The 22,666-nt window shown below is 40.9% G+C and overlaps 1 protein-coding gene across 1 annotated transcript in view; it reads right to left on the bottom strand.

The window, feature by feature from the left end:
• LOC126474444 (glycine receptor subunit alpha-4-like) overlaps positions 1-22,115 on the bottom strand; it is a 724,913-nt gene extending 702,798 nt beyond the window's left edge. Inside the window, exon 1 of the mRNA XM_050101915.1 lies at positions 21,987-22,115. The gene's annotated coding sequence lies outside the window, so the exon portion shown is untranslated. The remainder of the gene's footprint in view (positions 1-21,986) is intronic.
• Between the last annotated feature and the right edge of the window lie 551 nt (positions 22,116-22,666).

The raw sequence follows: 22,666 nt of genomic DNA, 5'->3' as shown, positions 1-22,666 counted from the left end.
AGTGTTAGCAAACTGCCTATTGGCTTCTGTCTCGGGTTCTTCGGCCGACGTTCATATAAAGATTTTTCTGACGTTTCGCCAGCACGAGTGGCTGGCATTGTCAAAGCTTCACCCTCCATTGCCGGTGGTGAACTGGAGCCGAGCTCGCGGGCGCAGACTATATGTACCTGGCGCGCCAACGACCGAGGGCTTCTCTGAGGTCATTTCCGGTGCGGTTCTCCTCTTGCTACCTGCGACGGTCGTTCGCTGCAGTACGGGAAGCCAGGATCCGTTTACCATAAGGCTTTCCTCTTCTTGTTCAAACTGTTCGCGTGTTTTTGTATTTCTACAGCTTCTCTGAACAAGCGCGTGTGATAGTGTTTCTCTACAGCCAGAACGTCCGTGTCGGCGAATTTTACTACGTGGTCGGTCTCATTCAGTGCGTGCTCTGCCACGGTCGATTTCTCCACCTGCCCCAACCTGCAATGTCGCTTATGCTGTTTGATCCTGGTGTTGATGGATCGTCCAGTCATTCCGACATAAATTTTTCCCCATTTGCATGGTATACCGTATACTCCCGACATTGCAAGTGGGTCTCTTTCCTCCTCCGCCGATCTAAGACACTCTTTGATCTTACTTGTAGGTTTGAAAATCGTCTTTACGCCATGTTTGCGCAACATACGGCCGATTCTGTCCGTCACTCTGGGAATGTATGGCAGAAAGGCCGTACCCGACATTTCTTTTTCTGGTTCCTTACTTCGCCGAGTGTTTGGCTCTGTTACACTTCTAATATAATTTGTGGAGTACCCATTGCTCCTCAGGACAGTTTCCAGGTGTTGCATTTCTCGTTTGAGGTGTTGCGGCTCACATATTCGTCCTGCTCTCGTTACGAGCGTACTAATCATGCCTCTTTTCTGGCTCGGGTGGTGGTTTGACAGTTTGTGCAGGTATCGGTCCGTGTGTGTCGGTTTTCGATACACGCTGTGTCCCAGGTTTTCGCCGTCTCTTGTGATCAGCACATCTAGAAATGGCAGTTTCTTGTCCTTTTCTATTTCCATGGTAAATGTTATGTTGGCATGGAGGCTGTTCAAGTGTCTTAGGAAGTCACCGAGCTTTTCTTCACCGTGGCTCCACACCACGAAAGTATCATCGACGTACCTGTACCACACCTTAGGTTTGCAAGTCGCCGAGTCCAGTGCCTGTGCTTCGAATTGTTCCATGAAGAAATAGGTTACCCTTCTTTGCTATACTAATGTCGGAATAATTTAAAGTAATATTTTATACTTTTCTAAAGTTCTTGCAGGTTTATTTTAGAGCTACAATAATAATTATACCCGTCTACTCAATAACTTGGTAAAAGAAGCTGACACAGAAACTTTTTTAGCAGTAAGAAGATTACTATAATATACTGAGGAAAGGGATACAGTACTTAAACCACTTGGCTTACCGTATTTAGAAATGGGTCTTCCGTGTCAGTATGGCTCCCACTGTTCTCATTAGATTGTATAATGTAACTGAAATGAGTTCTGTGCAGTAAGAGTGGAATATAGTTGCATCTTAATGTATCCCACGTATGGTAATCGTATGACTGTAACACTATACATAGATTTTTAGTGCTCTATTGTTGTGACGTTAAACCCATAAATTTTCGTGCAGATTCATTGTACAATATAAAGCTTCTTACCCTAATCTTTCATAAGCATATTTAGTAAACTTGAGAACGAATGGAAACAAGAAGCGTCTAGTGAAAGCAGTGTCCAATGATATGCTTCCTTAATGAACTCTCAGTGTAATACCTATAGATACGGATGTTCCTCAGATATGTTCCACTTCTTCTTGAAACTATTTAACACCTAACTGAGACTACAGTCTCATAGTACATGTTCTCACGTCTGTCGTTAGTCATCTCTGTTACTTTTGTTTTGTTATTTGCCATATTATATCTTAACGTACAACCAACATCACAATTTTTAAAATATCCAATACTTTACTGTCCTATAGAATAAAGAATATACCTAGTTACGAGGCACTATATTTTCGCTGTTGTAGAGCAGTATCTGGCTGAATGCTCGTTGTGCCACAGCGTTTTAATCCTATAACAACCCTCCCACATTAATAGTTAAAATCTACAGTTTCAAGAGATGTATTGGTATATGTGTTATAGAGTCCGAACTTTTCTGTTAATAACTACTGTAGAGATTTCTAGAGAAATAAATACTTGCATCAAGTTTTTTGCAGGAACTGTTCGCAATTAGTGTTTATACAAATAGTTTCGTGACGTCGACGAATTAATAAGTTGTATACATTTTGAGGTGTATGGTTGTGGTGACAGACGCTATCTGCTTGAAACAAAGTCCGCATCGAATATCAGCGATAAATATCAGACCACGTACTAACACATTAAACAGCACCGTGCTCATCAGAGTTTTCCATTGTAAATCATATCATTGTCATTCGTCCTTTGATCACTGTTCTGAGAATCAGCAACATTTGCTCTTTTTGAAATAGTGTCTCACGTCGTATTCCCAAAGTAATTAAATCTGCTGAATTTAAATTTTCATTTTGTTGCTACCAATGACAACTAAAAATGTCTTATGAGAAACACACGACAAAAATTAAGTCGGTTACGTTATGTCATAGAACATTATTCTAGATACATCCCTACAGAAGGCCATCAAATTCAAATTTAGATGTCTCCTGTATTTTACGTCGTTATATTGTTTTGTTTAACTTTATGCAGAATTAAGCAAGTGCGTTGGTCAAGTGCAGCGACAGCGTTTAATTACTTTGCTCATTGTGTCATACGTATTTTGTTGTTTAACTGTTATAGCCATAAACTGACTTCCCACTTGTTGTGGAAATGATACTCAATCCGTACTTGACACTGTTCTACGAGAGACGACTGCATTGCTCCACTTAAAGCTGCCTTAATTTGAGGGAATTTAAGAATAATGTGATTCAGCGAATAGCTGAAAGAGTATTTGTTCATCACGACAGAACTACAAAATCAGAGGGGACAGTAAGGTACAGTCAATCGTTAAACTAATTAATATAGTGAAGCAGTTTTATTACAAAATAACGAAATGTATCAGCACACTGAGTTCTGATACAGGGAACCGTTACAATGACAAGAAGAGATGAAAAAACATTGAGTTAAATGGTTCAGAATTGAATTTCACCAAAGCACAACGTATGAAACTGTTTGATAAATGCGTATCACTTGGTCCAATCAGCTACATTTACGTGAATCAAAGGAAATAAATAATTTGTTTGCTGTTTAACGAGATTTTTTTCAGATTCGTTATCATTCTTTTGAGTTGTGTGACGAGGCCCGCCAAGAATTTGTCTCGTGTACCAATATCGACATCTCAAAGTAGCTCTAGCACCGAACATCCTCACTTATTTGTTGGATGTAGTTCGATCTCTTTCTGTCTCAACAATTGCTTCCTTGTATCTCCATCTCCACTACCGTGGACGATATTCTCTGATATGTTAACACATGACTTATTATCCTGTCCCTTCATCTTAGTGTTTTCCAAATGTTCCCTTCCTCTCCGATTCTGCAGAGAAACCACTCATTCCTTAACTCATTATTAATTTGGGCAGAGACGCCTCCAAAGCAGACAGTACCGAATTTTGTAAGGTGCTACACAAAGACACTGACGAAGTAGATAAATAGGTACACATTGCTTTACTTCCATTATTCATTACGTAAGGACGTGCCTTCGCCTTCATATGACGTAAACTAACGAAACTGCCCTGCTTATAAGACAACAGTTGAAGTCTATATCTATAGCCAAGAAACATTGCTGTCTCCTTATGCAGTAGTTAGCAGCCGAATAAGTCAATCCGCGATGAAGTATACTGATACAGATTATAGTGATTGTCCAAATGGCCTCTTTACTATTGAAGAACGGAGCATATCACTGTCAAGTGAGAGTACAGCTTCAGGAGTACACGCTACCCACGTTACCACATGTTATATAACGTTCCAGTTCTAGGATGTAATTCGTTAGGAGCCTTTGCAATAATATATGGACCACTAGAATTGATGTTATTGAATAAAAAAGGTAATCAGTCGGTTCTGTGATGAATATGCAAATTATGCCGTAGTTTTATCAATTATATGCCCACAACGCTACTACACTTTGTGATACGAATCCGGAAAATTTAAATAAAATGCAAATATGGGTAGTGTCATAAACACTGCAATATGGTTCTCAGGGCCACGTTCGACCGACTGTTATGAACGAATAACAAAGAGAATAATTTAGTATTGTCACCGACACAGTTAATGTAAACTTTAACATCTACTGACGTCTCTTTGTGAAGGAAATGGGAATGCATAAAATTGCAGCCGACGTCGTAGGCATTAGAAAGTCACTCAGGTTGACAAGAAGTGTAAAACAGTCTGTGAGATCCTGAGATAAGTATCATAGGATCTGCATAGGGTAGAATCCTTTTACCACTACGTAAACCTGAACTCCGTCCACAGACCCTGGACAGCCTATCGTTACCAACCGACCGCCATGTCTTCCTCTGCCAATGGCGTCATTAGATGCAGTGTCGAGGGCCGCACCGCTCTCTCAGCCGTTGGTAGCTATCGTAACTTGGAGCTGGTACGTCTTATTCAAGCAGCTATTTAATTGGGCTCACGAGACTGAGTGCACCCCCCTTCCAGTCTCCCCCTCCGAAGAAAAACTCTGCCAGTATCGGTCATAGCAACTTATAACTATGCGTTCATTCGGCCCTTCACCGTAAATACGAACAATCCTTGAAATACTGATGATATGTTTACACACTGTATGAAAAACTGTCGGAAGGCGTATAGGAAATGAATCTGTCGTTGGTGAAATGTACTAATAATTGAGTGAGTCGTATGGATTGTTCATAACTGTAGTGGTAATTCCTAGGCACCGGTAGCCTGGCATTCCCACTTCCAAACTAGTGCTGACACACCATTATACTAGTAACCTACGGTGGACGATACACCTGAAACACGTTAAAGAAGAAAGCAAAACGCGGTAAATGTACACTCCTGGAAATTGAAATAAGAACACCGTGAATTCATTGTCCCAGGAAGGGGAAACTTTATTGACACATTCCTGGGGTCAGATACATCACATGATCCCACTGACAGAACCACAGGCACATAGACACAGGCAACAGAGCATGCACAATGTCGGCACTAGTACAGTGTATATCCACCTTTCGCAGCAATGCAGGCTGCTATTCTCCCATGGAGACGATCGTAGAGATGCTGGATGTAGTCCTGTGGAACGGCTTGCCATGCCATTTCCACCTGGCGCCTCAGTTGGACCAGCGTTCGTGCTGGACGTGCAGACCGCGTGAGACGACGCTTCATCCAGTCCCAAACATGCTCAATGGGGGACAGATCCGGAGATCTTGCTGGCCAGGGTAGTTGACTTACACCTTCTAGAGCACGTTGGGTGGCACGGGATACATGCGGACGTGCATTGTCCTGTTGGAACAGCAAGTTCCCTTGCCGGTCTAGGAATGGTAGAACGATGGGTTCGATGACGGTTTGGATGTACCGTGCACTATTCAGTGTCCCCTCGACGATCACCAGTGGTGTACGGCCAGTGTAGGAGATCGCTCCCCACACCATGATGCCGGGTGTTGGCCCTGTGTGCCTCGGTCGTATGCAGTCCTGATTGTGGCGCTCACCTGCACGGCGCCAAACACGCATACGACCATCATTGGCACCAAGGCAGAAGCGACTCTTATCGCTGAAGACGACACGTCTCCATTCGTCCCTCCATTCACGCCTGTCGCGACACCACTGGAGGCGGGCTGCACGATGTTGGGGCGTGAGCGGAAGACGGCCTAACGGTGTGTGGGACCGTAGCCCAGCTTCATGGAGACGGTTGCGAATGGTCCTCGCCGATACCCCAGGAGCAACAGTGTCCCTAATTTGCTGGGAAGTGGCGGTGCGGTCCCCTACGGCACTGCGTAGGATCCTACGGTCTTGGCGTGCATCCGTGCGCCGCTGCGGTCCGGTCCCAGGTCAACCGGCACGTGCACCTTCCGCCGACCACTGGCGACAACATCGATGTACTGTGGAGACCTCACGCCCCACGTGTTGAGCAATTCGGCGGTACGTCCACCCGGCCTCCCGCATGCCCACTATACGCCCTCGCTCAAAGTCCGTCAACTGCACATACGGTTCACGTCCACGCTGTCGCGGCATGCTACCAGTGTTAAAGACTGCGATGGAGCTCCGTATGCCACGGCAAACTGGCTGACACTGACGGCGGCGGTGCACAAATGCTGCGCAGCTAGCGCCATTCGACGGCCAACACCGCGGTTCCTGGTGTGTCCGCTGTGCCGTGCGTGTGATCATTGCTTGTACAGCCCTCTCGCAGTGTCCGGAGCAAGTATGGTGGGTCTGACACACCGGTGTCAATGTGTTCTTTTTTCCATTTCCAGGAGTGTAGTAAAATCGTTAATGGGAATTGTAGGGAAACATTAGAGTGAGTTAAATTTGTGCCGTCGTTTAATATGCTTAGGTTTATATTATGCTTGGACACCCTTTTACTAATCTTGAAATAAAATAGTATACTTTCAAAGAATGTTTCAAAATAAAGCAAAAATAGGATCACCTACCCCATTACCGAACGCAGTACTGATGAGGGTGGGTGAATTTCCGCCTTTTAGAGTACATCAATAGCTGACAGGGAACCTATTTATGACGTATAAGCTGTAATCGAGTATGAAAGGTTGTGTTACCCTCAAATAACGGCTGCTCAGTCGCAACCATTTTTATATCAGCAGTTACAGGTAGATCCGAAAAGGTCTATTAGTTACACATTCACCGTCTATAAGACGGAAGTTTCGTTAAAACTAATTTTAAGCAACAACGATCTTACCTAGGGTCACTTACGATGAACATATTAGCTGTATTGAAATTATGGATCTGATGACACCAACAGCTTTACTAGTCGAGCTTCAGACGGGGAATTTGCAGAATAATGCGTAGTACGGATCCCAAATAAATAAGAGAGTGACCTAGGCGCTAAATATACCCTTCGCCATTAGTGGGTCCCAAGTGTAACAACTTACGATGTTCTAGTAATTTCACTGTCAGTAGTGGTTCCCTTAAAAAACGTCGTCATCCTATCGGTGTCCACTTTGTACCCATGATGAAGAGAAGGCCCCAAACTTATATTCTTCAGCTTCACGGATTTGCGCAGTTCCTCAAACGTTCCATTTCTATATCTCTTTTAATTGAAGCGTCGCCTACTGGCATCAGTAACGTCGTCATTGTCCGAGAAGTATGCTGGCTACAACATCAGGCGGATATGTTTTAAGTAGCTAAGAGATCCGTCGTTAACATGGGGTTAAAGACGAAATGTATAGAAATGGGTATGTAGCTGGTGAGAAGTAATAATAACTGTCTGGTTGATTACACTGCAGATATCAATAAGTTAGCACAGGCAGTGGGAGGCGCTCTCAGGTACCACTGAAAATTTTAAAGCTGTTTACGTATTTGAAATAATTCCTCTTGATTGGATAGTTCGTCGTGCAGTGGAAAACCGATATTTCTTCGATCTGTAACCTTCAAGCAAACTGAACTGCTGAATGAGAATACAGCGCTGAACTAGGCGAACCGTAATTTTTTTAAAGTTCGTGTGACTGAACGACTAACGCAGGCATACAAGAAAATCTGAATATCTGTTCATTAACTCTCTATGCAATTCCTTGAAACATTTGAATTCAGGGAAATAAGTAACCATTAATTGTTTCCACTATTCCATGTAAATAGACAGCGGGTAAAATTCTCTGAAGTCAGTGAAGTTACTTAGAGAGTTTATATGAAACAGTAGATAAAATAGCGTCTGACAAGAAAAAATCCCCAACTTGACGTCATGTTTAAAGGATGAAGGAGAATACTTGCAAGACGTCACCCTCAGCAACTGCCTCTGCGCTAAAATCAAGATTATAATGTCATAGTACGCAGTTATGGCCTATTGAAAGTACAACATTTAAAGTTTCGCCTGATCCGATTGTCAGTAGCCCTACCCTAATGCTACTGCCTAATGCCCGAGAGCGAAGTAGTGTACTGCAGAGTAACAACCAGAACTTCTTATTCTAGGGATGTAGAAGACGTGGAAAACGGGAACATCTGCACGATGTGTACTGAAATTTTGCTCGAGGGCATGTTATTCCAAATGCAAAACATTAAATATCATGAACGCATAATAAAGGAACCTCGCTCTCATAACGAGGAGCCGGCAAATGAAAACAAGACAGATGGAACAATGTATGTAAACTGTTTATTGTATATATTCATCCCACAGTGGGCAAAGACTGTCAGTGCCTTCATGAAAATATTTCCGGTTGCCTGCGGAAACACGGTCGCACTTACGCATGCACCTCTTCGTCCGAAATAAATAGATGGCCACGAATATCGTTCTTCAGCGCTCCAAAAATAAGGAAATTGCAAGGAGAGATATCTGCACTGTAAGGAGGATGTGTAAAGGCTTCCTAGCGAACTTCTCCAGCATGCCCGATCCAGCACTGGTAACATGTGTGCCGCTTCCGATCTCTCTCCATGTGGAGGTTCGAGTCCTCCCTCGGGAATGGGTGCGTGTGTTTGTCCTTTGGATAATTTAGGTTAAGTAGTGTGTAAGTTAATAGACCGGTGACCTTAGCAGTTAAGTTCCATAAGATTTAACACACATTTGAACAATTTTTTTCTCTCCATGCGATTTCAATAAATTTGTTGTACTGAAGAGAGACGTAAGCGGCCGTTGCTTTTCTTCGGATGCAGAGGTGCACGCCCGGTCATAATCACTGTACAGTAGGAAACCGCAAAACATTTCTCAATGAGGGCTTTGGCCGTCTTGTCTCACAGTGAGATAAAAGTATTAACAGGTATCATGATTACTTTTGAAACGATGAAAAGTTTACTGAATTTTTTTGGTCGAAAACTACAGCCTCTGGCAAAGACGTATCTCAGTACAAACATCAACAGCATAAAATATCTTACAAAAAAGTAATCTTAATTTTTTTCTTTGGAACAAAGTTTGCGCATAGTCCGAAAAAAATGAAAATATTTCTTGTTCTATTTGAAGGCGCTCTGCCTTGCACAAAACCCACCTGTAGGGGGAGCTGAATTACGTTGTATTTCTGCCGAATATCAATCCGACTATACAGTTGAAACGATATCGAATGAATACGGGATAGTCAAATGAAAACAAAACGGACTGGGTAAACATGAGCAACTGAAGAATTATAAATGACGCTAACGTTTTTCGAATCACAATTTAAAGGTGCAGATTATGTTGGAGAAAAAAGCAAATTTGCAAATTCTACGTCTATTTGACAATGGAACCTTCGAAATCCAGAGAAAAACACAGGAGCAGTCCGCAGCTCGTGGTCGTGCGGTAGCGTTCTCGCTTCCCACGCCCGGGTTCCCGGGTTCGATTCCCGGCGCGGTCAGGGATTTTCTCTGCCTCGTGATGACTGGGTGTTGTGTGCTGTCCTTAGCTTAGTTAGGTTTAAGTAGTTCTAAGTTCTAGGGGACTGATGACCACAGATGTTGAGTCCCATAGTGCTCAGAGCTATTTGAACACAGAAGCTACAGTAATAATTAAATAGTGCAATGCTGCTTCTTTCGAGACAAACAGATTCGTTTCATACATCTGTACTGCATTTGCTTATCGCTTTATAAAAATGTTCAAAGCATCTCTAGCAACAGCTACATGTTAAAAGCAGCGAATTTGACGAAATGAGCAAATCATGTTAGCGTTGTGAAAACAGAAATTCACAGATGTCTTACCCACTCCTCTGTATGGTACTCAACGTTTTAGCTTCAGATGGCTGTAGTGGCGCAGAGTGAGCGGCAAACAATCGGTGCCCGCAAAAGTTCGTAAGCTCTACTTTCTGTAGGTAATAACTGCTTAATGTCCGAATTATGGCAGAGTTTCCACGCAGGGTCGATTACAATGGCTGATATATTGTAATTGTGCTATTTTTCTCCTTAAAATATAATTTAACCATGGTTATGTATAATCGTGAGTAGTCTATGATGCGCAACAGTGGCTTTTCAAGCCAGGCGAAACTCTAATAAAATACCAAATTTTGTAACTTTTAACGCTTTAAGAATGAGATGCAGAAATAAATCTCTTAACTAAATACCCAAATTTATCGTAGTGTTGGTCGCATAATTTACACAGGGATTTTGAGATTCCTTCTGCCAGTTAACGCATAACTCCCTCCATAATCCTTCACGATGTGATTTATAGTTCACGATTTTTGCGTAACTGAATGGGAGGCCATATTACTGAGGAAAAAATGACAAAACAAAATGTGGACGGAGCATCATAGTAATTTGACATTATAAATAAGGTACTTCTACATGTACATCTACATCTGCATCTCTACTCCGCAAACCACCTTATGGTGTGTGGCGAAGGATACCTTGAGTACCTCTATCGGTTCTCCCTTCTGTTCCAGTCTCGTATTGTTCGTGGGAGAACGATTGTCGGTACGCCTCTGCGTGGGCTCTAATCTCTCTGATTTTATCCTCATGTTCTCTTCGCGAGATATACGTAGGAGGGAACAATATACTGCTTGACTCCTCGGTGAAGGTATGTTCTCGAAACTTCAACAAAGACCGTACCGACCTACTGAGCGTCTCTCCTGCAGAGTCTTCCACTGGAGATTATCTATCATTTCCGTAACGGTTTCGAGATTACTAAATGATCCTGTAACGAAGCGCGCTGCTCTCCGTTGGATCTTCTCTACCTCTTCTATCAACCCTATCTGGTACGGATCCCACACTGGTGAGCAGTATTCAAGCAGTGGGCGAACAAGTGTACTGCAACCTACTTCCTTTGTTTTCGGATTGCATTTCCTTAGAATTCTTCCAATGAATCTCAGTCTGGCATCTGCTTTACTGACGATCAACTTTATATGATCATTCCATTTTAAATCACTCCTAATCCTACTCCCAGATAATATATGGAATTAACTGCTTCCAGTTGCTAACCTGCTATTTTGTAGCTAAATGATAAGGGATCCTTCTTTCTATGTATTCGCAGCATATTACACTTGTCTACATTGAGATTCAATGGCCATTCCCTGCACCATGCGTCAATTCTTTGGAGATCCTCCTGCATTTCAGGACAGTTTTCCATTGTTACAACCTCTCGATATACCACAGTATCATCCGCAAAAAGCCTTAGGGACCTTCCGATGTTATCCACAAGGTCATTTATGTATATTGTGAATTGCAACGGTCCTACAACACTTCCCTGCGGCACACCTAAAATCACTCTTACTACGGAAGACTTCTCCCTATTGAGAATGACATGCTGCGTTCTGTTATCTAGGAACTCTTCAATCCAATCACACAATTGGTCTGATAGTCCATATGATCTTACTTTGTACGTTAAACGACCGTGGGGAACTGTATCGAACGCCTTGCGGAAGTCAAGAAACACTGCATCTACCTGGCAACCCGTGTCTATGGCTCTCTGAGTCTCGTGAACGAATAGCGCGTGCTGGGTTTCACACGATCGTCTTTTTCGAATCCCATGCTGATTCCTACAGAGTAGATTTCTAGTCTCCAAAAAGTCATTATACTCGAATATAATACGTGTTCCAAATTTTTACAACTGACCTACTTTAGAGATGTAGGTCTATAGTTCTGCACATCTGTTCGACGTCCCTTCTTGAAAACGGGGATGACCTGTGCCCGTTTCCAATCCTTGGGAACTCTACGCTCTTCTAGAGACTTACGGTACACCGCTGCAAGGAGGGGGGCAAGTTCCTTCGCGTACTCTGTGCAAAACCTAACTCGTATCCCATTAGGTCCAGTGGCCTATCCTCCCTCGTGCGATTTTAATTGTTTCTCTATCCCTCTGTCGTCTATTTCGATATCTACCACTTTGTCATCCATGCGACAATCTAGAGAAGGAACTGCAGTGCAGTCTTCCTCTGTGAAACAGCTTTGGGAAAATCCATTTAGTATTTCGGCCTTTAGTCTGTCATCCTCTGTTTCAGTACCATTTTGGTCACAGAGTGTCTGGACATTTTGTTTTGATCCACTGACCGCTTTGACATACGACAAAGTTTCTTAGGATTTTCTGCCAAGTCAGTACATAGAACTTTACTTTCGAATTCATTGAACGCCTCTCGCATAGCCCTCCTCACACTACATTTCGTCCCGCATAATTTTTGTTTGTCTGCAAGACTTTGGCTATATTTATGTTTGCTGTGAAGTTCCCTCTGCTTCCGCAGCAGTTTTCTAACTCAGTTGTTGTACCACGGTGGCTCTTTTCCATCCCTTACGATCTTTCTTGGCACATACTCATCTTATGCATATTGTACGATGGTCTTGAACTTTGTTCACTGATCCTCAACAGTATCTGTACTTGAGATAAAACTTCTGTGTTGAGCCGTCAAGTACTCTGAAATCTGCTTTTTGTCACTTTTGCTAAACTGAAAAATCTTCCCACCTTTTTTAATATTTCTATTTATGGCTGAAATCATCGATGCAGCAACCGCTTTATGGTCGCTGATTCCCTGTTCTGCGTTGACTGTTTCAAATAGTTCGGGCCTATTTGTCACCAGAAGGTCTAATATGTTATCACCACGGGTCGGTTCTCTGTTTAACTGCTCGAGATAGTTTTCAGATAATGCACTGAATAAAATTTCAGTGGATTCTTTGTCCCCGCCACCCGTTAAAAACGTTTGAGTCTCCCAGTCTATATCCGCCAAATTAAAATCTCCACCCATAATTACAACATGGTGGGTATATCTACTCGAAATATTTTCAAAATTTTCCTTCAGCTGCTCTGCCACAACAACTGCTGAGCCAGGGGTCTATAGAGACATCCAATGTTTGAGCCTGATTTAACTGTGACCTTCAACCAAGTTATTTCACATTTCGGATCTTCGTCAATTTCCTTCGATACTATTGCACATTTTATCGCTATAAACACGCCTCCCCCTTCACCGTCCAGCCTGTCTTTGCGGTATACATTTCAAACTGTGTTTAGAATTTCATTACTGTTTACGTATGGTTTCAGCCTACTTTCTGTCCCTAGTACTATGTGGGCATTGTGACCGTTCATTAATGAGAGTAGTTCTGGGACCTTTCTATAGACGCTCCTGCAGTTTACTATCACCACATTAATATTGTTATTCCCTGTTGCGTTTTGCCTACTACTACCTTGCCGCGTCTCAGGAGGCGTCTTGTTATGACAATCGGATGGATATCTTCACTTGGAGATGTTTCGAAGTAAAGATAAACTTTGAGTAATGGAATCAAATTTTCCTTTCCCTCCTTTACTGCGTTAAGGACAGTTTTAGATGCAGCTAACATGAAATGGGCTAACGATGGAAACTTTTTGTCATGCACCATTTGCTGAGCTAAAGTACATATAGCCTCTGGGAAGTCTGTAAATCATTTCCGAGGATGAAATTTCGGGACGCCTCTAACGTTTGGTGTATTAATGTTTAGTTTCCTCTATTGTGTTCGAAAAGAAATTGAAGCAGTCTCTTAGTTTGCCTTTGCCAAAACTGTCATAATAGGATATACAGTTTTTATCCGGAGTCGTCGACAGTCTTTAATTCTATGGGGGTAGGAGCTCTTTAAAAACTCTGTATTTAATTATGAGTGCGAAGTGGCTGTGTGCGTACAACTAACGAAGCAATTTAAAACGCCCTCCCTTTGTTGTGACGGTTGAATGCCCTCGGCCGCGCATCGTTGCCCGCCGTAACGCCGTTTTAATCCCAACGTTCATCTGTGTTTTGGACTCCCCGCTCTCGCAAACGGCAGTGCCGATCAGTGCGAAAAACCACTGAGGACGTAGCGACCTATCCTTGGCTAGAATAGTGGGTATACATATACTTTACTGAAGGTAATATCAATTTCTTTCAAGTAGATAACAGATCAAACGCTTTATTAATGAGCCACAATAACTAATAAAATATGTCATTCGCTTAGAAGCAACTGTTATGATTTGACAACAAACCGACTTAAGAGCAGGAGCATACTCATCTAGTATCTGAAGATAAAATATTCACTCTGGGAATTTAGCTTACAAATGCATTTTTAACAATTAACCATGATATATGTATCGGAAATTCATCAATCAGAACATGTGATCAACTATCTAATAGTTGGTATGTCTCCATTTGGCATGGATAATAGCAGCGACGTATCGTGGCATGAAAACAATGAGGTCTTGGTAGGTCGCTGGATGGAGTTGACCCCACATCTGCCCGCACAAGTCACCTAAGTCCTATAATTTCCGGGGAGGGAGACGATGGGCTCTGACACCAGGTTCAATCACATCCCAGTTATGTTCGACTGGGGTTTGATATAGCGAGTCAGGGCCAGCACATCAATGGGAGCTCACCACTATGTTACTCGAACCACTGTATCACACTCCTGGCTTTGTGACTTGGGGCATTATCTTGCTGAAAAGTGCTACCGGGATCGGGAGACGATCGTCGTGAAGTGGCATTCATGCTCTGCAACCAGTTTTCGATACTCCTTGACCGTCATGCATACCCACATGAATGTTCCTCAGAGCATAATGGAGACACCACCAGTTTGTCTCCGTCCCGCAGTAGAGGTGTCAAGGAGCTGTTCCCTTGGCAGACGATTGATTCGCGTCCTCCCATCAGTATGATGAAGAAGGTATCGAGATTCATCAGACCATGCAACGCAGTGCCACTGTGCCAACGTCCTATACCGATGGACACGTGCCCATTGTAGTCGTAGCTGCCGATGTCATAATTCTAATATTGTCAGATGCATGAGTCGTCGGCTGTGGAGGCCCACCGTTAAGAGCGTTCATGGCACTATGTGCCGCCACAGTTCATCATCTGTCCTGTTTTAACAGTCCATCCAGCCTACGACATCCAACATCTGTAATGAGCGGTGGCCGCCCAACCCAACGACGTCTGGACGTAGTTTCCCGTTTGTTTCGCTACATGTTGAAGACACCACGGCACTCCTCAAACATTCGATAAGTCGTGCAGTTTCCCAGATGCTCGTGACAGGCCTGCTGGCCATCACAATCTGCCCTCAGTCATACTCAGGTAGATTGTGGGCCTCCCCATTCTACACATGGACAGCACAGTCACTGATACTGCATGCACTGTGCGTGTGTCTGACCAGCAGTCACTACTCGCCAGGTGATATTAGTATCGGCTAAATGGGTTTATATTGACTGTAGGTCGGTGGTCAGAATATTTTGGCTGATTAGTATAAACACACAATCTGTCATAATTTATAGTGAAAACTGAAACATGAAAGAGTATACGATAGGAGACTCATAAACATTCCAGTAAAGAAGGTTACAAAAATGAGTCGACAGCGAAGTTCCAGTAATTACGAATATGCCATTACGAGTACAAGTTTTCAAAAGCGTATTTGTCGATTAATTAATAATCTACTCGGCCTCAAATATCCTTCCCGACCATAGGTTTACGAACATGGTACATGTATTATTGGGAAGCGGCACCTTCATCTGCTAATGTAAGACTACAGCAAATACACACTTGTGGTCCAGGATGGATAGGTTAGGCAGGACCTGTAATCTCGGCCTCCAAGGTAACCTCGCCTCAGACCTCAGGACTGTTTTTTATAATGTCATTTCAAAGGTCAAGTGAATGACACTGTCCTTGATACGGTTGAAGAAATGGTGTAGCGAACTTTGTTTTCTTGTCAGGAATCACGAGATCATCATCGTAAGTAACTATAGAGACGAGTGTAGTATTGACTCCAATTTCGAGGAAGAAATGTAGAACATCTACTTTGCCATCCACAAGTGTACAGTAAACTGTAACATGAATGGCGCTGACGCACTATTGTATTTCACTTTAAATTTACCAATATGAAATCTGACCCCGCAGGATTGTCACTCTACATTTAAAATTCGTTTTTTGCCAACTATGACATGATTTAGTAACTAAGTGAGTGTGGTTATAAATCACACTTTCACAGTTACTTTGAAAACTGCTCGTTTTTTTGGGTATACATGTTTTAGAACTTTTTATATTAAATATCTACCCATATTCCATTATTCTCTACTAATTATCATACATCTTCTATTGGTGAGACATTAGTTCTATGAATGAGATAATAGCATAAGAGTGGTAGTATTCGCATACTGCCTCTACATATAGTTCGGTAGGTCATCTGACAGTTCGCTGAGTTAAGATGCACATCATTGTGTGAAGCAATGGGAAGTGTTTCGGAAATGTGTTGTGCTTCCACGGAATTTAATGGATGAGTTCACAAAAAGCCTTAGAACCACAGACTTTAATAATAGTATTAGCTGTCCTCAGTGTATGTAAGAAATCTGATAAATTATTGCTAGCTCGTTCCTTGTTATGGTATTATATCTTCCTACCAATAAGAAATATCACATTTTGGTAACTATTTGAAAATTAAATTCGCATTTAATGGCAAGAAAGTTAAAGATATTCCATGATAACGAAGTTTCTGCTTTCGTTATTGGCCAAGAATATTCTGCATTTTATGTCATCTGTATTTATTTCCTCGTTTAGGAGATCATTTCAACGTGTTGCACCATGTGTCTTTCAGTGTCCTTGGTATCATGATGTTTGTCTAAATATGCCAGTCTGATGTGTTGTAGATGCAGGCGCTTTTGGGATACAGACATCACCGGTTAAAAATCTTCATATACACAGTGGTCTTATTCATAAGAGAATGTCCCTCTTACAGGAATCAGTATAGCATAACATTCACAGTTACTAAACACTTCCTTCATTCACATTGACCGATTTTTTTCTGAATTGTAATCGGTTCTTCGCGATCGGTGGCCGATTTAGTAACTAATGGCGGGATATTTATCCCTGTTTTGTTGATAACATTGATCATGTGGGCAGTAATATGGGCAGTAATATGTTACATTAATCAAGTAAGGTAAATCAAATATGGATTCCTAAAGCTGGATCGCGAGAGTACAATTTGAGAAATCTTTAAAAACCATTCCTTTGTCATAGCTCTGAGCACATTATATGTGACGACTCAGTAACACGTAAGATATGATTGCTTCACCGGATAGAATTAATGATATGACCTTAAGTTCTCTAGTCGAGATTTGAAAATATAAATAAATATATACTTATTGGTTCTGAAAGTTTATCACAGTCTACATGTGCTCAATTCCACTTCACCCACGACCAGCTTCTGCTGTAGCCTATATCAGATCTCTTAAAACCTGCAGTACACTACTGTTACACAAGTTTGTTGACACCTATATATCTAGAACAGCGAATAAAATAACGCGCAATACATTGTCGTTCATCACCAGATACATAGCGCCTCGTCACCAGATACGTAACTGAAAGGTGTAGGCTACTGATGAAAATTGCAAATTTTTGAAATGTTGTCATCAAATGACTATTGTTGGAGGCGAGTATTGACCAGAACGTAGGAAGTATATTTTTAATATGGCAAGAATTACTGTTCTAATATGGGTGTTCATTATACCACAGTGTGAGGGCCTACCTATGTCAGTGTATGCATGTTACAGGAAGCTGTTATTTGCCCTCTTGATACACAGTACCTTATTGACCTAACAATTGAGCGACTGAGTCTAGCAGCAAAACACATTCATTTTATCTGATTGGGTATGACAACACTTGATATGTAGTTCATCCTCTCGTTCACTGTTCGGTTACTATATTGTTATTGATGTATTGTAAAATTTTAAATTTGTAGTACATCGGATTTTGGCTAAAATTGTACTGTGTAAAGTGTGTAATGAACTCGACCGATTAGCCGAAGGGAGTTGTATTACAAGATCAACGATCATTCATAAACTTCTCTATCATTGTGAGTCATTATTTCATGAAGTATTTGCTTTTGCAGTAATTGATGACGAAAACGAGAATACCACATTTTCATTGTGACATTATTCGTTAACGTCCTTCCTGCGTTTCTAGTATTCACCAATATGTGTGAATTTTAATTTGGTCACAACAATCCTGAAAGAATCTGTATGAAAACAGTTTGTATGTGTTGTGAGGTTTGCTGAATTTCAATGGTATTGTAGCCGGTTTAGCAAGATAATATTTACACTGACATTATAATTCCAAATTCTATATGATCTGAAAGTAACATATGCGAGTATCCAAGCTAGGAATAGCTGCACAACCAATCAACAGCTTTCATATTAGTGCTGTAAGAAAGATGTTGTACTTGTTACCTTCTCTTTAAACTATTCTGTTTTATTGTCACATCTATATTTACTTCACAGTCATATGTAATATAGGTCACACCACCTCTCAGTAATCTAACAGTGAGTAAAAATTTGCTTCAGCAGGAGTACTAATAGAAGTTCAAAATCTCTTAAATAAAAGTTATCTGCTCTATTCTTCACAGTGGATATTACCGAAAAATGACTCTTGAATCAGCTACTTAAAATAACAACTAAAGAATTGCTATGAACATTAACTGATTATGACGTCAACTGGTGAGAGTTTCAGTATATTTTCTAGGAACCATACGCAAATACAACAGTAAAATGAATTACAAGATATAAGTAATGAGGTAACATTATAGTTCCCTGCACACAGCCAATATAATTTAGTGTTAAAGGAAGTAATTAGAGCAGTTTAGATCTCCAGTTGTAATTTTCAGTGAGTTTTCTTATTTCCATCATAATATAGACGGATAAATATTGCAGTAATTAAGAACATTCTGCTTTTTTTTTTGTCTAGGAAAAGGCACTTTGAAAGTCCAAATTTTAAATTTTTCACTATGAACAGTAAAGCAGATGTGAACTGTCCTAAAAATAAGCCACTACATAGTTAAAGATAAAATTTCGTCATAGAAGATGTGGCTACAAAAGCTGCTTGTAGGGCTTATGTTATGTAGGGAATATTCAGATTTAAATTTCGTTAAGTAGGGGTTATGAAACAATGGCATCATTATCAAAACTTAACTATCGGATTTACATGCAATTCCTCAAATGCCAGCTTTAGTTCTGAACAGAGTGATTAAACAGTGGATAGTACAAGCGATCACATAGATGGGTCTTGGAAAGTTTTGGTTTAGGTCCATTACTATCAGAACCGGCGAATCGATATTGTATGTTAATAAAAGAAGCGCTACGATTATGGAACTGAGGTACACGTACCAGGTGAAAATTGGCGATGAAACATGAACAGGATGAAATTCTATGCCTGTGCAAGGGAAGAGTAATCCACTAGCATGAAGTAATACGACATCCATTTCGTTGCAAGTACCATGATTTCATCATTCCACAAATATTATCACGCCCGTCAAACTTTATCTTCATCATCAGCAGAACCTTGGTAGAACGACGCATTGTTAGACAAAGATATTGCTGTGGATTTTCGATGATTCATTTAATAAGTTTCCTAAACAATCTCAGATGAAAGTAAACATAGGGATCGTATTAGACGTACCAGATACAAGAGAAATTTATTCATGTCGAAAATGGCACAACATTATCTTTGTGATTATGTTACAATATAACTGAGTACTTAAATTATACAAGTAACAATCATTGGACATTTAAGATCTTGTGTGATCGTGGAGATGAATCACATAACTCAGTTTGTGATTGGCTTTGTAAGTGGTTATTTTGTTCCAAAATTGAACATTAATTAAATATACATCATGAGTGGCAGATATAGTTAGTTAAATTCAGCATTATTTAATAGTAAGATCACGGTCAACAATCTGAACTGAGCAATTGTGTACAACAGGGTAACTGAATCTTTGAAATGCAACTGCATCGTTTCACTTTTCTACATGATACGAACAGATACCTACATGAAACAGTGAATAAAATTTACATAATGTTCATTCCCAATCAAATTAATATATAGAAAGCTGTGTTTCTTTCTTTCTATTCCACATGGGGGATTTTTGTTAACTGGATTAATTCCACTTTGTGTCGATACTTAGTTTGGTTTTTCGATATATTATGTTACCTTCAACCAGTCCTCAAATTATTTTCTTCATATCCTCACATTTTATTTGACATTGGAGATAAACAAATAATCATTAAAATCATGGATTTGTGTGTGAGAGATAACGACTACCTTAACATGCAGAGAAACAGGCGTTGCACCTTTCAATACAAAAATTTAGTAACAATTTCATTTTGCACAATTGATATCTACGGTCGAGACTAATCTCGCAAAATAACTGCAATGCAATACAGAGAGAAAAGAATGTTTAATTTACTTACGTTATGATTACTACTTAGCAGACATAAATCTTTAATCCGAATTTACAAATACAATTGATTGACGTTTAGTGCCATCAGTCTACAAATTTCTGATGTTACTCATATTAAATATGATTTATGGTAAAATGTTCACAACAAATAAATTCAAATATGGTTAGTTTGGTTTACTGAAACACTGTAAGATGAAAGCCTTTTATGTTTGTTTAGCACTGTACCGCATTCAAATTGTTTTTACAGTATCTAAGAGGCCCCTACAGAACTTAACACGTATTTCATTTAACATAGGATGCTAAGGTACATGATGTAGCTAGTGACTTCTGGAATTGAAACCGGAGGATCATCAAATGTAAGAGACGTTCTTGATATGACAAATATTTAACACTATGTGTTTTACTAATGTCAGGATAGTTACACGGTTTTATAAACGAATTCTCTCTAATGTCGTGCTTGTTAATACCTAGTGTCAGATATCTTCAATATGATATTCATCTTTGAGCATTTTATGTAGTTAAATATGGAAGTTCGATTATGATGAGAGCCTTTGTGTAAACCTGAACCAACAAACAGCTTCGTTGCGTTTGATTTCACTAACAAGTCTGTATATACTGCTAAACAAGCAACTCAGGTTATGAAAATGTACTTCATCAACAGCTAAAACCTCAGTCCCAGTCCCAACCTCCCTCCCCCGTTAAATAACCACAAGAGAAACTACAAATTCACTCTATTTGACAAATTTTCAGACTTTACTATTACTTTTGTATTTCTTCGATTTTGGTATAATACATTCAGTATGTTAGCATAAGTGGCGAATACCAATACAGCTTTCACATAAATTAGAGACAGCGTTCATTCATAATCAAGCCAAAAGTTTTGCATTAAGAATTACCACACGTAAAATATTAAGAAAATTTTTTCGCTTGTGTCCTAATAGCTCTTGTACATTATGTACATTTGGAATGTAAGCCTTTTTACAGTACAGCTAAGATAATTTTCAAATCATACCACATAGCGTATTTATATATAGCAGGCTGAAAGAAGCAACGCATTGTGCTCTGTCTCATATCCGGTATGCTTTGTATGTAAATATTACATTGACTCCAATGTAACACACAATATAACGCAACAGACATTGAAACAGAATGAAGTTCAACAACTAGTTCTAGTGTTGTTGTCCTCGAGCACATACTTCTTACTCCCATCATCTGGTCGTCATTAATGTTCCTTAATTTAGAAAATGGAAGACTGTAGTTTCTACGAAATGGAGAGCCATTTGCTTGCATGCAGTTGGCATCATTCCGTACAACCAGTCTTGTTTAAGGCACTCTGTACGAGTAACTAGTGGTAGCAATGAGTAACAGCAACATCTTTAACTGCAAGATGTTGTGCAGTGCAAGAAATTGGAATAAAGTGACAATGTACATTCCAGAACGGCCTAGCTAAAAAGCAAATGGGTTCTAAACATGAACAATAAACTGATGAAAACTCTATGTCTATCATTTGCGATATTAGTAACAGCATTAAAAATCCTATTTCAGACTAAAGTGACACTGAACATACTAATGTGACATGTAAACATGACGTACTAGCTTCTTCAGCTTCTTATGATATTCGTCATCATCAGTACCATGCTTTCAAAGAATTTCTTGGTCGTCAGTAGAATCTCAACCGATAAGAGAGCAGTCGTTTCCAACCACAGTAAATGGAATAGTGATATACATATTTTTTTAACAGTACTGCAGGTTACTGAGTTTTCTCTTGTTCACTTACAGTGAGAAATGAAATCACCGCGAGGCTGCAGCTGTGCAACAGCTTGCCTGTGATGCGGCCGGCGGCGCGTGCCGGGTAGCGGCGTTGTGGCGCCCGCCTGGTGCCTGGGATGTAGGCAGCCCCGTACTCCACCGGCGGGCGTCGGAGCGCGACTGGTGGCTCGCGTAGCGCCGCTGCCGTGCTCTGCCTGCTGTCCAGACGCAGCCGCGCAGGTGGCAGCTGGCGGCCGCGCGGCGCCTGCGCCCCTCACGCCAAACCGCGTCTGTGGCCCTCCGTCTCCTCTGCCACCACCACGTGCACCGAGTTCGGCTACAATGAAATTACTAACTGCGACGGCGCATGCGTTACCAGCAAGTGCATCCTCCAAACCTTGTCCCCTGTATCAGTCATGTTATTCCTTCCAATTAGTGCAAAGTTTCTTATTTCTGAAAGGGTTTGTTTCCTTCAGTTCCTTTTTTCTAAAGCACATAACTATCATAAATCTATCAGAACACTTAATTCAAGTCACATTATGCATATCAGGAGATTGAAGTGGCTGGAAACAATTACAGGGACTTCGAACCTATCTTCATCTACATCTACATCTATTCTCCGCAAGCTGCTATGCGGTGTGTGTTCGAGGGTTTGTTGACGCCACTACTCCTTCCCGATTTCCCTGTTCCATTCGCAAAAGACGGGTC

The sequence above is a fragment of the Schistocerca serialis genome, chromosome 4 (assembly GCF_023864345.2).
Source record: "Schistocerca serialis cubense isolate TAMUIC-IGC-003099 chromosome 4, iqSchSeri2.2, whole genome shotgun sequence".
Lineage (NCBI taxonomy): Eukaryota > Metazoa > Arthropoda > Insecta > Orthoptera > Acrididae > Schistocerca > Schistocerca serialis.
Note: the sequence above shows the minus strand (reverse complement) of the source record. Positions and strands in the feature narration are given on the sequence as shown.